Source organism: Chlorocebus sabaeus, chromosome 29 (assembly GCF_047675955.1).
Source record: "Chlorocebus sabaeus isolate Y175 chromosome 29, mChlSab1.0.hap1, whole genome shotgun sequence".
Lineage (NCBI taxonomy): Eukaryota > Metazoa > Chordata > Mammalia > Primates > Cercopithecidae > Chlorocebus > Chlorocebus sabaeus.
In genome coordinates this window covers 11,118,892-11,134,925 of record NC_132932.1, presented here as the reverse complement: position 1 = coordinate 11,134,925, position 16,034 = coordinate 11,118,892, and the positions used below count along the sequence as shown (strand labels likewise).

The 16,034-nt window shown below is 39.0% G+C and overlaps 1 long non-coding RNA gene across 2 annotated transcripts in view; it reads left to right on the top strand.

The window, feature by feature from the left end:
• Positions 1-16,034, top strand: part of LOC103231238 (uncharacterized) — a 60,911-nt gene that overhangs the window by 22,998 nt on the left and 21,879 nt on the right. The window contains exons 3-4 of one of the 2 annotated variants that reach the window (XR_012091798.1): positions 3,978-4,021; positions 5,355-9,338. This is a non-coding gene — a long non-coding RNA (uncharacterized lncRNA). Of the gene's footprint in view, positions 1-3,977; positions 4,022-5,354; positions 9,339-16,034 lie in introns of those variants that run through there. The other variant, XR_012091797.1, reaches the window with a different exon arrangement.

The window sequence follows — 16,034 nt, the reverse complement described above, 5'->3', positions numbered from 1 at the left end:
ACTATAAGTTCATTAAACCTTTCTTTTGCAAATTGCTTAGTCTCAGCAGCATGAGAACAGACTATTAGAGAAAGTATTAAAAAATTGTAGGCAAAAAATCTGACTAAATGATTAGGGCAGTCACACAGAAAAGATGAAATTTGAATTAGGCTCTGGAGAAGGGGCAATAGTTCAAAGACAGAGAGGAGAAGAACTGTTATTCTTAGTGTATTATATAGAGTCTACAAAGCAGGTTTTGGTACAAGTTTGAATAGAAAACAATTTATGCGCCAGAGCAGTGAGAGGCGTGAGTTTGTAATGATAGTCTGTACCAGCTGGTTGAAGACTGTAATGTCAATCTGGTCTTCACTCTGAAGATACAGGGTCTTTGAAAGGTCAAAGATGATGAAAAGCAATCTCTTAGTTCAATTATTCCTGCAAGATGGATTGGTGAGATGAGAGAGTTATGAGGCTTTCATTGTTCTCCAGACATACAGTGACACAAAAGGATCTGAATTAAGTTAAAGACAGAAGAAACTGGAGATAAATAACAAGATCTCAATGATAATGTCAAGAGAATTTGGGGACTGATACAGTTTGGGCTTTAGAGGAAAGGAAACAAGGAGTTAATGATGACTGTGAGGTTTCAGAGCTGGAGGACTGCACAAATGGGGACTTTCTTTATGAAGCTGGTTCATCTGCAACAAGGGAAGAGGGCAAGAGTGTTGAGTTCATTTAGACAGTGAGCCATTTAAGGTGAAACACATGTGACATCATCACTGTAGCAAACTGTGTCTAGATAAACCTCTAATGTTTCTAGAGAAAAAGTTTTGGAAGATGTCTAAATAAGGCAATATTTGAAGACATTTGGAAACAAATGAGGTATTTGAGGATTTGTGCTTGAGTCTACTTCTTGCGGGACATCTCCCTTATAAAGCTCAGGCAACTTTTTGATATTTTTATTTCAATGAGATATACCAAAGACAGAAAACTCATAATGGGTTTCACAGTCTTTCTCCCAATGTACTCCTCATCAGAAACAATGCTGACCAAAATCCAGATATTTTCCCTAATGCCTCCAGTACACTCCGTCTGAACCTCTGAATCTTTTACCTTTTGATTAATCTCAAAAGCCAGTGCTGATGTTGCTCGTTTAGTGGTTGAGAGCACAGGAAAGAGATTTCTTGACTATGGCTTAGAGTCAAGTTTAGAGTTTGGAACAAGCAAGGTATCAATTCTAACCTAAAGAGGGCTTATCTGACTTTTTAATTATGTTTGCCAGGTTGCTATTTGTGGTTTTGTAGGGAAAAAAAGCAATAGCATATCACTGCCTTATTTAGCATAAGGAGGGATAAGCTGCTTTCTCATCTGTCCAAGGAGATGGATGACATAAAGAGCAAGTGACCATAACCCTTAAGCAAAGGAAATTTAATTATAGATGTTTAGATAGTATTCATTCAACTGTAGTATCTTTCAGGAAATACTGTAAATATTGCCTAAAAGAAATTGTCATAATTGACTAATTAGTCTCAGCTGTTCCCAAGAACAGGTAAAATTGTTTCATGAGAGTGCCAAGTGTTTCCAGTCCCAAGCAAGGAAATTCCAATCCCAAGCACTCTTTTATAATCTAATTTTTAAAAAAGAAAACAACAGGCCGGGCGCAGTGGCTCACACCTATAATCCCAGCAGTTTGGGAGGCTAAGGCTGGCAGATCGCCTGAGGTCAGGAGTTTGAGACCAGCCTGACCAACGTGTGAAATCCCATCTCTACCAATAATGCAAAAATTATCCGGGTATAGTGGTGTGCCCCTGTAATCCCAGCTACTCAGGAGGGTGAGGCAGGAGAATCACTTGGACCTGGGAGGTGGAGGTTGCAGTAAGCCAAGATCGTGCCCCTGCACTCCAGCCTGGGCAAAAGAGTGAGACTCTGTCCCAAAACGTAAAAAAGAAAAAAAAAGAGTAACAGCAACACAAATAGCATTGTTCGATGGTTTCTGTGTATAAAGCCCTGTGCTGACCATTATCTTGTTTAAACCTCACAACAGTTATATGATTATTAACCCCATTTTATAGATGGGAAAATTAAAGCTTAGAGAAGCCCAGGTTGCAAGGTCAAAGAAAATACAAATAGAATGTACTTGACTACAACACAGTTTCTTAACTACATAGCTATTGGATAGTGTTTAACTGAAGTAAAGAGAACAGAGGGGAAAATGCTGACAAATATAGAAGCGACTATGAGGAGAAACATTTAGGAAGATGGCAGTATCAAAACATGTCCTACATCAAGGCTGTACACCAAGGAAAATATAGATTAAGATGTGAATCCAAAGAAAAGAAAGCCATGGTTGGAGTTTCGAGAAAATACAATTTTAGATTAGTCATGAGAGTAGACATCAGATGCAGGGAGTTAAGTTGTGAGACGATAACGAAGATGTGGCAGAGTTTAGAAAAACGAGTCATCCTAGAAGCCTTAGAGTGGAAAGGAAAACAGGGTAGCTAGCATTGAAGAGTCACATGTGCTGTCCTCAGTACAGGGAACGCGTACATGAAAGAGGCAGGCATAAGGCTTGTCAGCTGAAAGGGAGGGCCAGAGGTCATGGACACAAGGGAGAGTTGAAGGAGGAAGTGAGAGCAGGAGCTTCGATCAGAAAGAAAGGACTTCAAGAAAGCTAGACACCTTTTCTTCTAAGAGAGGAGAAGGGTAAAAATGGAATGGGTCCCTAAGAAAATAAAAACCTACTACCAGCTCTTCTAAAATTACAACTTTGTATTCATGTATTTGTCTGTCTTAGTGGCAAGAACAGCCCTCTCCAATCACTCATGCCTGAAAAGTTTGGGTTACCTTACACTCCTTCCATGCTTCCTCCCACTCATTCAACTCCTGGCTGTGAATGCTTTCCCATCCAACACCCACCCCTGGCTGGCAGTGTTTTAATAATAATACCATTTGCTAAACCCCTTTCATGTGCCTAGCACTATAGTTAAGTCTCAGAGCAGCACTGTTGAAGTTGTACATTTTTGTGGGAGGACACTGAGGCTTTCAGAAGGTAAGTATCTTGTTGGAGTTCACATGATAATAGATGGAGAACCAGAACTGACCTCAGGTCTGTCTGACTGCAAAACCATCCTCCTGCCACCATAGCACACTCTCAAAGGCATATGTCTCTTATTTTACAGAGTGAAGAAGATACTTAACAATAGTTTCGATGGACTGTAAAATCAACAGATAATATCCATATTCATATTGGTAGCTCCATTGTATTTAGATAGTGTAAGACAGCAGTATTCACTTCCACCCAATTCAGGGACTTCCTCTAGCAAGGTATTGCAGTTTGTAAGTGGGAACAGGAGAACATTGTCATGACAAAGCGGACAAACAAGTTCAAGGCAAAAAACTAAAATCATAGCTTTGGGATTCAAGTCATTAAGCACAGAGATAAGTGAAGGACTCTCACCCAAAGGCTCTCTCTGTCCAGTCCAGTTGGCATGGAAGATTTCACTCTTCACATTTCAGCATTGACTGTGTACATTCATCATGTGCGTCTCAGGTGTTGGCCTCCTATAACTCTTGATATTTGTCAATTTATTTCTTGCTATCTTAGACTTTCTAAGAAATTTTAAGTTTACACTTTTTTTAGTTCAACTAGTACACTAGGATACAGCAAGAGTGCCAAATTAAATATATATATATAACTCCACTACTGTAACAAATTTACTCTTTTCAAGTTTTTCACTTTCTCTCCAGGCCTTGTAAAAAATCACATATGAATTTTAAATGGTTCCAATGAGGAAAGAGATGCCATATTTTAGTGTGGCTGTTTCACTGCTCCTTTTTTATAATTTTCAATTTTAATGGTTACTAATATTCTATCAACTTACCCCTGTTTTCCCCTAATCAATCCCCTCTGTTGAACATTTAAGTTGTTCTCAAACTTTTATTATTGAAAGTAATGCTGCAAGAGAATATTTATAAAGAACCTTCTTTTGTTTCCTTAGTTGAAAATTTTGAAGAAGCAGTTACTGGGTCCAGAGATTCTCTTGTAAGTATTGTATCTCCATTAGTTAATCTCCCATTATTCTTTTTCATCCCTCCCATATGCAAGCTGATTATTTTCCTAAATGTGGATTTTCAAAGACAAAGCAATAGCTTTGACATTTGTATCATGCCTATTTTTATTAAATAGTGATTTATGTAAAATGTACATGTAATTGTAGAACTGACTAATGGCTGCAGAGTATAGCACTTGTAACACACAATATTATATATATTTCTCAATAATTGATACATTAGTCACCTTTCCTTCCCTGAAAAATCATTTATGCATATTAGTTTTCTGGCCACTACAATCCCTTGGAATTAGCTTTTTGTTAATCTACTGGGAAAGCAATCAGCAACCACAGTGATGATAAAAGTAAACAATGGGAGCACCAATTGTGTTGACAATGGGAGCACCAAGAAGAGTCACCCTACTCAAGAGATCATAGAGAAAATGATTATTTTTCTTTATGGACAAAATTGCTTCACAAAAGATCTGTAGATGGGCTATCCATTTAAAGAGCATAATTTGGGGTTTTAAGATATATTCTATAGGTTTTTCTATGGAGGAGTATTTTGGGTTGTTTTCACCCCAGGTAGTACATTATGAAACATTCTCACACTGATGTTATTTTATAACTTTGTTAAAAAGGGGGAATAAGTGAAAGAACTTATCTTAGAGTTGTGGGAAGCCATAAGGATACTTAACATATCCTTTCATCTGGCTTCTGGCTGGTGAGAAATGTTCTTCCTGGATGTCTTTAGACACAGGAGAGTAGAAATAACCACTTAAAGGTTGGTGCTTCAGTGACTTCTTTCGCTCTAACCTCCATTCTTACAGACTTGGTTGTATTTTTGGAAATGCTTTAAGAAATTACAATGAAATCTAAGATGCCTTTCCTTGTGGAAGATACATGAATTTACTGTATATCTGTTTTGCTCATGAATTACCCCTGTAGCCTTACAAATATGATAAAGAAATCTATTCACATTCATGTTTTGGGTATTTAGGATAGTTTTCAACATGTAAACAGAAGTATAAGACTAATAAAATATACTAATTTCACATTGCAACTGAAATACAAATTTGTGGTTTATTTCCCTCCAAATCTTTGCATATAGATGAAGACGTAACTAAGTCTACTTCTCTCTTGAAAAGTTTGCTATTGCTTCCTAATAATTCTCTAATTGATTTGTGTGAGGTCTTTTGTTGGTTGGCTGTTTGTGTTTTTTCTATTATGTGAAATAGTTCCTGTCATTTCTTTTCTTTGGCAACCCTGAAAAAGCTGAAAGAAACTGATCATTGCTAATGTATTGAACATCTTTTGAAATCCTAGTGACTACAACCACCAAAAGAATGGACACATGTGCTATCTGGATGAGCACTTCCTCCTGACTCCTTAACAAAAACCTCCCTGAAAGGTTGATAAGCAAACAGGCTTCACAACAGAAGGGCAGCTCACTCCCCAGAGGAACTGACGGAAGCCATACACCCAACACGGGAAAAGAAAGCAGGACATGGGTGATTCTGAGAAAGGTGCAGCTTTCCAGGACAGACAGGAAACACTGACATATGGCAATTGAATCAAAGGGGATTGTCAAGTCTCTGTTCAATTGTTTGAGTCACAAAGTCTCCAATCTTTCAGCAACATGGTACTTTGACCATGGCTTGAGCAAAACCAAAGTTATAGGTGATGGTTATGGTGATGAATAAAAGAGCAGTGCAGAGTGAATATGAAGAATAAATTCGACTTTGATTTTAGTTCAGGGGTGTAGATAGATATTTTGTTCAGGATTTGTAACTTGGATTTTGGGAGATTGCTTTCCATGAAGATTTTGAATCCTCATAGATAATATATTAATTTAGAGTAGAATAGAGATGAATTCAAATGAAGGGTGAGAGAAGTTGTACTTTGAGGAATAAGAAAATAGGTATAAAAACATTTAGTGAATTTTTAAATCATGCTATAGACAATCATCATTATGATCCTACTTAGGAAAGTCAGAGTCACGAAGCTCTGGATTTAGTTTTTCTGTACTCTGTTGCAAAGGGAATTCTTTGGTAGAGAAAATAGAGAGAAGCCTGTCAGCGACAGACAAGAGAGTGCAATGCAGGAGAACGGGTTCCTAGAGGGATGTTGCTTTCAATCTACTTCCCTGCTTCAGTTTTCTAGCCAGGACATGGTAACCACCTCTCTCTTCTGCTACCTTCTGAAGTTGCTCAGATATATCTCTGTTCCTTTTACCCAAAAGAAGGGCCCCCCACCAGCCACCTCTGTCCAATTACATGGCCCATTATGCTTACCTTATCTCAAAGATACACTCGAGTTATTGGAAATTTCCCATAAATATTCCCACACTCCTGAAAGTGGAAAGAACATGGCAGGAAAAGACAAACTAGAATGTGTGTTAGTGTATGTAGTTATACTGAGGTTAGAAATGGAAAACACACCTGATACTCTGCATTATTATTTTAAAAACAGCAATAAGAACAAACTGGAAGTTCAGAATGAGGCCCTGGAGAGAACTATTCTTTCTCTGGCATTTATTTAAATTCCCCTTTGAGAAATAGCTTTATTTTCAGTGATTTCTTGGGTGAGTAAAATAACATTTCACTCAAGAGTTAAAAGGGGTCAGTTTGGGTCTTGTCAGGGGTGTTTTGGAACTTTCTTGCTGACCTGGAATTAGTGCACGTGCATCTGAGTGCTGCTACTCCAGCCACCCAGCACACCATAAAATATGTTTTCCGCTACAATGATATTGCTGGCAGTGCATAAAACAAATGGACTGGGTCAGAAATAGTCTGACTCCACCTTTAAATGGATTCTTCTGGATGTATGTTACTTTGGAGAGCACTTTCAAAACATTCTTCTATTAAGGTTTTCATTATAATTTTAACTCCTGTCTACAGAAGCTATTCATTAATTCAATTAGTCCTTATTGCTGACTTAGGGAGTGAGTTCTGTATCGTAAGCTCCAATGCACAGACGCAGAAACTGAGGTTCAGAAGCTTTAACATCTTGCCCCAGGTCTCTCAGATGTTAGTAGCTAATCTGGGATGCAAACCAGATGCCTGAATCAAGTCTTCGTTCTTTTCATTCTGCTGCACTGGCTCATCTGACTCGAAACTGCATCAGTTAGGGTTTGGGTTCAGCTGCATACAAAAAAATCCAAGTGACCGCCAGTTAGACTAAACAGAGATTTATTTTTCTTCCATATAACAATAAATTCAGACATAAACAGTCTGAAACTGGTGGAAAGAAAATGCTTTCTGGTTTCTCATGTGATTGGGCACATGAAGGCAGTTGCAATTCCAGCCATTGTGACTGTAATCCAGACTGCAGAAACGAGTTAGAAACAAGAAGACGTTGCATTTACATCAGGAAAGCAAAGTATTTTTCAGAAATACACAGAAATGACCAAAAATGTGTCTCACATGATCATTGCTGGTCATCTAATCTTCCTAGAAATGTGATTTTTATCTTATAACATTGCTGCCCCAACAAAATAGAAATTCCATCGGTGAAAAGGAATGAAGGAATGGATTTTCTATTAGTACCCAGAGAAGTATCTGTCTCCAAAAATATCTATCTTTCCACTTCAAAAATAATCGAATGTTTTCTTACGGCATTTTTGTCCCAAAGCGTACTCCCACCCCTTGTTTTATGTTCCTCAATTTAGAGCATGAACACTTGCTGGTCGACCCATAGTCCCTTTGACGGACTGTCAGCCAGCTATAAAAGGACTATGTATATGAAGACCACACCAGCTAGAGGCCTAAACTCAAGGTTTCATTGTTTTGAAGGACTTAATATTCTTCTAGTTTATACAGAATCTCACTGGGTAAACTTGCAAAAAAAAATTTCTAGAATAGAAGAAGAATTTGGAATACAAAATTCAACTATTTTTAAGTAATAGAGAAAAGTAACAAAAACGTCAACATTACAGACATCAAATACTTTAGCTAATGAGGTAATGTTATTCAAGTTGGAAGCTGACCCTATCACCATAGGTATCTGTTTTCCTAAGTTACTCATCTTAACCACTGATTCACACTGTTCACCCTCCCACTCGGCAGTGGAAATTAAATGGCTTGTGATTCACAATCTCAGCCTTAGAGAAGAGATTTGTAATAACAGATGTTTATAATGTGCCTCTAGTTTCCCTTGGCCTTCTCGTCTTCCCCACTAAATCCCTTATTCTAGACCACGGAATTTTACAAGGGACTTGATGTCCTTGGGTCTTGCTGAGCCAGAAGATATTCACAAAGGCTTGGACGAAAAGCTTCTCAGCCGTCAAATTGGCTAATTCATTCCAGATTATGCTGAACGTAAGCTCTCCAGAAGAAACCATCATCTAACACAGGGGTGAGGTGGGGCACGGTTCCGGGAGGATCAGATGAAGAGGAGTCAGCATTAATAACGGAAAAGGAAGGCCCAGGGTGACTGGAGAAAAGCCAGGACAGTGTGAGGACTCTAAGCCCAGCATTAGAACTTCAAGAAGAATAGAGAGTTCAACGATGTCAAATCCTCTAACATCTGAGGAAGAGAGCAAGATGAAAGCATTGGGTTTAGAAATGTGATGTGATTGATGAGCTTGCTAAGGTAGTTTCAGAGGGACGATAGTGAAAAAGCAAAAAGATAAAGCCTGTGCTCGGTAAAAATTTAGAGAAAAGGAAAATTTAAAGTAAGGACCTCGGTGACTGGTCATTTTTGGAAACACCCCTCAGTGAGGGGAAGGAGAAAGAGATAATTGGAGCCAGAGAGACATGCGAGGTTGGTGGCATTTGTTATTAAGACCACATCAGCTAGAGGCTTAAACTCAAGGTTTCATTGTTGGGTTTCATTGTATGGCACAATCTTGGATGTGGTTTTAGTCTATGGGAAAGTAGTCAATTAAGAAGTAGGAATAGACAAGCAGATGGAATAAGAGCTGGAGGAGATGACACCCTGAAATAAAATTTAATTAATATCACAGAGAATGCTTTTCTATCATGGTTTCATTAAACACAGAGCCTTCACTTCTAAATATTCAAATACACATATATACATACACATACACATACACCTTTATACAAACTGTAAGTGTGTGGACTGTTAGAAACCTCACTGTGTAAAAACTGAAATTATAACATGGGAAATGTAGAAAGGTGATCATTTAGATGAGAATGCAGATAATAATAAAAATAACACATTTTATGATTTCTTTAAATGTTTGTTCATCCCTCCACACAATTAAATAGCATGTCTTTTGGACATTTTTATGATTTTTCCTTTTTCAGCTGTACATACCATGAGAGATACAGGTTCTATAACTATTTGGAGGTATACAGATAGAAAGAGGAATAAGAAAATGTTATGTCCTCTCTCCTCTATTAAAAAAAAATTCTGTTTTGAAAATGTTTCTTTTTTTGAAAAATTTTTTTTGAAAAATGTAAGGTTGATATAACGAGTGCATATGCATTTGGAGGTAATATGTCTATTCTTAACAGTCATTTTAAAAATTTTCCTTTTCTTCAATTTCCTGATGTTTGCCTCCATGTCCAGTCCAGCACTGCTTCTAATTGTTTTATGTTTCAGTCTCATGCCTCTTACATACGAGGAGCAACTCCTTTGTAAAATGGCAAGGAATTGCCTTTTTTTTTTTTTTTCTTTGAGACAGCGTCTCACTCTGTTGCCCAAACTGGAGTGCAGTGGCATGATCTAGGCTCACTGCAACCTTCACCTCCTAGGTTCAAGCGATTCTCCTGCCTCAGCCTCCTGAGTAGCTGGGATTACAGGCACCTGACACCACCCCTGGTTAATTGTCTTTCTTTTTTTTTTTTTTTTTTTGTATTTTTAGTAGATACGGGTCATGTTGGCCAGGCTGGTCTTGAACTCCTGACCTCAGGTGATCCACCTGCTTCGGCCTCCCAAAGTGCTGCATTGCCTTTTCAAAATACCCTTTCCCCATTCCCTCTTTCGGCCCTTCCATTCTCTTCCCCATATTACTTGATCTCACCCTTATATTCTCCATCTTGGCATTTACACTGGATCCTCGATATGGAACTTTCAATCAAGTCACTAATGCATTTATTATATATGTCTAATTTGCCATTTCATCTATTAACTCTATTAACTACTGTCATTTTATTTTAAGAACTATATGCTACAATTATAATTCTACTTCATACTGTTTCTGTATTTTATCGCTTAGTGTTGCTTTTTTTAGTGTGGTGTTTTTAAGGCTCTTTTATAACTTTAAGTATTCTAATTTTACTTCTTGGAGCTCTGAAGGTTGTTTATTGTATTTTTTTGGTTCTTTATCTTGGAAGAGTTTTTATTTATCTATTCTGTTAGTTTATTTATTTTATTTATTTATTTATTTATTTATTTTGAGATGGAATCTCGCTCTGTCACCCAGGCTGGAGTGTAGTGGCACGATCTTGGCTCACTGCAACCTCTGCCTCCCAGGTTCAAGCGATTCTCCTGCCTCAGCTTCCAGAGTAGCTGGGACTACAGGCGCGTGTCACCACACCTGACTACATTTTTGTATTTGTAGTAGAGATGGGGTTTCACCTTGTTATCCAGGATAGTCTCGATCTCCTGACCTCGTGATCCTCCCGCCTCGGCCTCCTAAAGTGCTGGGATTACAGGTGTGAGCCCAACCCTCTGTTAGTTTTTTTTTAAATTGTGGACTCAACTTCAGCGATACTTTGTTTTTCCTCGTGTGATTCTCAGGAAAAGTTAGCTATAAGTTTTAGTTTTTTGGAAAAGGAAGATGGAAACATAAGGATCATTCATTTGCCTAACAGAAGAGAAAAATATATCTATCTCATAAGTTTACTCAGAGGCCAGAGGGAGCCTCTCTACTCTGTTCTTCACACTGATAGTAGAGTGATCACACAAAAATTGATTATGTTTGTAAGTCCATTCGAGTTACCATAACAAAATATATCAGACTGGGTAGCTTACGAACAACAGAAATTTATTTCTCACAGTTCTGGTGGATGGGAAGTCCAAAATCAAGGTACCAGCAGATTTGGTGTCCAGTAAGATCCTGCTTCCTGGCTCAGAAAGGATGCACTCTCCTTGTGTCTTCCCCTCTGTGGGCCAACTGAGCTCCCTCAGGCCTCTTTTGCTTGTTTTGTCTGGTTTTGTTTGTTTGTTTGGGGTTTTTTGAGACAGGTTCTCACTCCTGTTGTCACCCAGCCTAGAGTACAGTGACACAATCACATTTCAGGCTTGTTTTATAAAGGCTCTAATTTCATTCATAAGGGTCCCACCCTCATGACCTAACAATCTCCCACATTTTGGTGGAACACAAACATTCAGACCATAGCAATGTTACCACCCCGTAGTAACCTTTAGGATAAAGTACAAAGTTTCTTCCTCTATGATCTGAATAGACACCGGATAGCACCTTGCCAAATCATTTATTTGTACTGGGCATGCAACTAAACAACAATTCCAAACCCATTTGCATCCTGGTGGGCCCTTGTGAACTAGTTTCCATCAATTAAATTGTGTTTAAGTGATAAGTGCCTCGTATAAATTAAGGCAATTAAAGCATGCATACCTTCTCTGTGTAGCTCTCCCCACCCCAACCCCTGTGACTATATGACTGGGGTGAAGTTCTCTTTTTTTTTTTTCCCCCTAGACAGGGTCTTGCTCTGCTGCCCAGGCTGGTATGCAATGGCACTCTCTCAGCTTACTGTAGACTCCGTTTCCAGGATTTAAGCAATTCTCATGCCTCAGCCTCCCAAGTAACTGGGATTACAGGCGTGTGGCACTACACCTGGCTAATTTTTTGTGTTTTTAATAGAGAGGGGGTTTTGCCATGTTGGCCAGGGTGGTCTCCAATACCCGGCCTCAAGTGATCCACCCACCTCAGCCTTCCAAAGTGCTAGGATTAAAGGCATGAGCCACCATGTCCGGCAGAGCTGAAGTTTTCTATCTACTATCACCACCATTATATCAGACTATGATATATGTAAACTAGTATAATTTTTTTTTTTGCTATGCCACTGATATTTGAGGAGTTATTTGTTATTGCAGTATAGTCTAGCCTATTGGCCCTCTCTGATACACTTCTTGCCTAGTTCTCCAGGCTCATTGTGCACTATTTTCCTCTTGCATGTTACATTCTCAGCACTCTTGCATTCTTCAGTTTCTTAAATACATTTGTAATTTTATACTTTGTCACTTTGCATATATTTTTTCTGTGTTAGGGACACTCTTTCTAATACTCTTTGACTAATTTGATCTTCAATTCTCAGATCATGTACCAACCAGTTCCTCAGAGGGGGGTTCTTTGTTCTTGATTCTAAATTGTATGCTTTCATTGATCTTCTCTTTCGTAGAACCCTATTCTGTTTCCTAATAACAATTTGTCCAATATTTAATTATGTGTTTCGTTGTACAATGTCTGTCTTCTTTCACTAGTCTGCATGCACCACATAAGGCAAGGAAAAGAACTGTTTTGTTCGTTACTACTTACACGACCCAAGATCGGGCAAAATATATGTATTTATTAATATTTGCTAACAACAAAATGCATTTGTTGTTGAATGAATGAACTGCTCGCTTCAAACTCTTGCATTTGCTAAGTCCCTAGATAAAGAATTTCTGTTATGCCTTATTATGTGAAATGTGAGGTGAAAAAGATTATGAGCACAGATAAATGAGTTAATAGATGTAAATGTCTTTTGAAACTCTCCTTGTATAAAGCAAATTATCTTTACTAATTATATAAAAACTAAACTGTACAATGTTGAAGACATGCATGGTAATATTCTTTCAATAGATGATGAATAATGATAATAGCTTCATGCCATAGAGTCTTCCCTGAACAGAGAGAAACAAATATATATCTATCTGATACACAGTATTACATACATAAAATATATTCCATCATTGATTACATGTGCATCGTTTTATCTGTCATTTCAAGAGCAATTCGAGACACACTTTTTTTATCTTCTTCATATCTCTGGAAATTGTCATCACAGTGTTTATCCCACAGTAGATTCTCAGTAGGTTTTATGAAAAATAAATGAATGGCTAAATGCATTCATTTTCATCTGATTAACGAGTGTGTTTATGGCCATGAGGTGTGGTGACCTCTACACAAATCAGAGATAGACAAAAAGACAAATTTAATTTTAGAACTTCATTTTCTTTAAGGAATGGCTCATCTACAGGCTTCTGGTAGGATATGATGATTTCATAGGTAAAAATATCATGAGAGTAAGAGGTTTCTGAGACTTTGAATCAAGTCCAGGCAAACATAAATAACAATGAAATGAGAATACAGTGCATGACCTGTTTGATATTCCTATTACTGCTCTGCAAAATTCCATGAGTAGATTTATACTACAGTCATTCCAAGCCAACGTCGACATCGTGACAATTGGTTTCAGTCTTTACTGTAATTGTATCATTCATTAAAACATGCAAGATAATGCTGCTTAATCAGAATACCATTGTTTCTTTGAAATACATGCAAGAGCTATTTTTTCCACTGCCAGATCAGTTGCTTCTGCTAATACAGAAAAACAGATACACAATGAGACCATTTTGATATAAACCTGAAGGATTGGTTAAAAAAGGTATTCAATGTAGGGTCACTCTGACTTTTGTTCCTTTGAAAACAGAGGAAAAAGTGACATATGTTGAACAAAAGTAAAAGAAAAATAAAGTTGTCCTTGGAGAGTCGAATCCAGCTTTTGAAATAAAAGTTTAATTAACAAATGGAGGACTCAAGGTGAAAATCTAAAGTCCCAAATTCTCAGGAGTTTCAAAGAGGTCTTTCTCTCTCTCTCTCTCTCTCTCTCTCTCTCTCTCTCTCTCTCTCTCTCTCTCTCTCTCTCTCTTTCTCTCTCTCTCTCTCTCTGTGTGTGTGTGTGTGTGTGTGTGTGTTTAATAATGGCTTACAGGTAAAACACAGCAAACAGAGAACTTGAAGCCTCACACCCAGGTTTACCTCCATGCCTGAAACTGATGGATGTGTGTCACCGTGAGGAGATAAACTTATTTCTCATTGTCAACTTCATTCCTGTCTAGGTTGTGGATGAAAGAAAGGTCTAAAGTTGAGAGAATAGGAAAACAAAGGCCCAAACAGCAATCAAATATTAATATATTAAGCAGAGGGAGGGGCTGGGGTCCTTTGCTGTCAGGCTGATTAGCTCTTTGTAAACAAAACAGCTTTAAACTCCTGCTTCACATTGTTAACTAATCTGGCAGCTGACCTTGTTCCCATTCCTGGGGCTGGGGGAGGCCCTCGGTGTCTGGAGACAATCTGACCAAGAGTCATAACAGGGACTTGGGCTCCCCTTAGGGGGCCCCACTCTCTTCAGGGTGACTGTTTCCTTGTGCCTTAAACTCCTGACCCAGTCCAGCTTTTAATTCATTATTCATCAATTTTCTTAGTCCACTTAAAAAAAAAAAGTGGTAGGGTTGCTGCTCAAATAAGAGGGAGTGGAGGGTGGGGAGTAGGGAGAGTGGCATTCTGGAAAAAAAGGACAACCCTGTCAAAACATGACAGCCGATCCAATGCCTGCTTTATACTATTCACAGAAAATGCCAAATTCTGCAAATAGTAACCACATGTACATTGGCTTCACAGACTCAATGTTCTGCTGCAAAATGAGACGTTCTTTATTTTAGTGTGTCATCAAAGGCGGTGAAAATATCATTCTAGCCTTCTAGGCTTAACCCTGTGGACTCTCAATGGCTAGAAGTTTAATATGAGCAGCGCACACACCCAGTCAGCGCGAGCAGCAGCCCTGGCCCACGCAGGTCCACCGCACAGAAAGGGGATTCGATTCACAAATGTGTTACCCGGACATTTTTATTCATAGCCACGAGATCATTACAGCGACAAGCCCACATCTGACGTTTATGATCTTGTTCGCTTTGCCAAAGTGGAGGAGGGGGGCAGACAGCTTGGGGGATCTACAGCAGGAGGGAAATGGCACCGCTCAGACTCCTGCAAGCTCGTCAGCCAATGCAGGGATTCTGAAGACCCCTTTTCTCGTCCAGGCTCCACTGGCTGGTGCCTTCCAGGTTTTCTTTGGATGCATGAGTACGAGCTTGTTAGCTCAAATCTGTTGTGCAATTGTCCTTTTTGTGTGCCTGGCTGGATTCCCTAGCACTAACATTTAAAAAGAGCCCATGCAAAGAACTGAACAGGGGATAAAGATTTTGTGCACGACAGACCTGACTCAACCGCAACCAGCTGGCGCTTCTGCTGGGCTCTACTCTTGCCTAGGAATGCTTCTAGCACCTTCCGTGTGACCATTGGCTCTAAAGATGCCTCCTGTTTATCTTCTCCTCCTTAACAAATAGTCTCTGTAGTGGCTGCAGTAAATCTCTTTCAGTCTGGAGGCTACAGCCCTTGGGTGTTTGTCCTTTTTCCTCCCTCCGCTTCTCCCCCCTCAGCCTGCATGTGCTGTCTTTGACAATTATTTCAAAATGTCCGTACTTGGCCTCTTGATGACAAACAAAAGAGCCCATAAAGCGCAAGGAAACTTCTATTTCCATTTAGATCGCAGTACACAGGCAGGGTAGCATGTCCCGGGGAAGGGGCATTTGCCAGCTCTGTTTCCCAACTGAGGGGTAGATAATAAACGGCAGGCGCTTCTGCCTACAGCCATCAAGACACAGGACCCGACTCATCCTTTTTAATGGCAATAAATAAATGACGAAATTTTTAGCCACCAGACTAGTGAATTGGTGGTTAAGCCTCAGGCTTTTATCTCCCTGACCCCTGTTTGAACTCAACCTTGGTTCCTAAGTGCAGGGCAGACAAAGTGGGGTGGGAGGAAGGTTTCGTATCGACATGAACACCTCTTCCAGCTCAACATAAAGAAATACGATGCCATGTGTGTGCCTGTGACTCAGAGCAGAAGAGGGTAGGGAAGGATTTGTTGGGACAAAGTGAGACGAGAGTTAAATACCAGCTATTATTTCTGGATGTCTAACCTATAGCTTAAGACTTGAATAGAGAACATATTAATGGATTCCACTAGCATTTAT